This window comes from Cyprinodon variegatus, unplaced genomic scaffold (genome assembly GCF_000732505.1).
Source record: "Cyprinodon variegatus isolate N-32 unplaced genomic scaffold, C_variegatus-1.0 Scaffold642, whole genome shotgun sequence".
NCBI lineage: Eukaryota > Metazoa > Chordata > Actinopteri > Cyprinodontiformes > Cyprinodontidae > Cyprinodon > Cyprinodon variegatus.
The window spans coordinates 139822-141407 of record NW_015151095.1 but is presented as its reverse complement, the minus strand read 5'-3'; positions in this window follow the sequence as shown (position 1 = coordinate 141407).

Below are 1586 nucleotides of genomic sequence, written 5' to 3'. Positions count from 1 at the left end.
TTTTTGTAAATTTAAATAAATATTCAAAAACAAGAAATGAAACTTGAAGTAAAAACAGGTTTGGAGAAAAACATTGCTGTCCTCTTAGATTTTATTTCAAATGTTCTAAATCATTTAAATTTTCTTTTTCAGATTTTTCAAATTGCATTATTCTCAAATTACTTTTTACAATTAACATTCTTTACTTCAAGCACAATGCAAACACTCTTGACACACAATTAATGCAAATTGTAAAAAATATATATATAAATCTGTAAAATAAAACATTTTTAAGAAAAAATCTGAAAAAAAAAAATTAAAACAAAATCTGGGAAAAAACTCTTAAAAAAAACAGTTTCTTCTTTCAGTTTGATTTCTGGATTCTTTTTAATTGAATTTCTATTTTAAAACGTGTTTTCTGATTGCAACAATAATGGACCAACATTCACCCCATACCTCCTGTTGGGCACTCGGGAGCGACTGCTTCGCATTTCAGTGTTTTGGCGAAAACTACATTAAATGTATACTGGAGGATTTTTGAGATTTTTTGAAAAGACCCGCCCTCTCTACTTAAAATAAAAAAAAAAAAAAAATGCACATGCACAACCCTGTACCCGCACCTAAAAGGGAACCCCTATTAAACACGTGCGAGAGCGTGCACGAGCCCATTTCTCCTCGTGCACGCTCTGTTTAAAAGTTGCTTTTTGCGTCGCTCATATAAGCTTTCTTTCCAAAAGAAAATTAGCAATTTTTCCACTATATCAGACTGGGGACGAAAATGGGGACGAGCACGAAAGGACGGCCTTACGTAAACATCACCAGAATGATTGACAATAAGAAGGGTCACCCGGAAAAAGCACATCCTGCACTAAACTTTTTGAGTGAAGAATAATGATCTCAGAATCATCTTTCCCTCAGTTAACTTCTGCTTCTCACGCTTCTCTTGTTTCAGTGGTTTTTAATCTCAGATTAAAATTTAAAAACCCCTCAAACAAACCGTTTATCAGACGATTCAGGCGGGATGCACCGCAGCCACTTTGATAAAACAACCATTTTCTTTTACATCTGCAGCGTCATCTGCTCCATTTAATCATATTTCTTCCTCACGTTTGGCACCTTATTGTTTTTATTTTAAGACCGAATTTTACTTTTTGCTATTTTCTCCTATTAGTAGGGCTGCAACAACGAATCGATAAAAATCGACTTTTAAAAGCGTTGGCAACGAATTTCATCATCGATTAGTTGTGTCGCGCGATTAATGCGTCATCCGTGGCCGTCATCACTGCCACTTGACTGAAACGGGGGAAGAAAAAAAAATTACGGCAGAGCGAGTCAGCGCTGCAGGTGCGCAGTGTTGCAAACTCAGCGACTTTTCAGACCCTCCAGTGACCATTTTTTTAAAAAAGCGACTAGTGACAAATCTGGCGACTTTTTAGTGTGTCATTGGCGGCTTTTGGAGACTCTTACGTGAAAGCATGTATCATTCCTACTCTACCGTGAGGCGCCTCCCCCATCCCAACCCCGTTCTCTCGCAGGAGTCCCTCTCAGCGCTGCAGTCAGAGCCGCAGGATGTTTCAGCGTCCAAACTGCAAATGAAGCGCGCATGC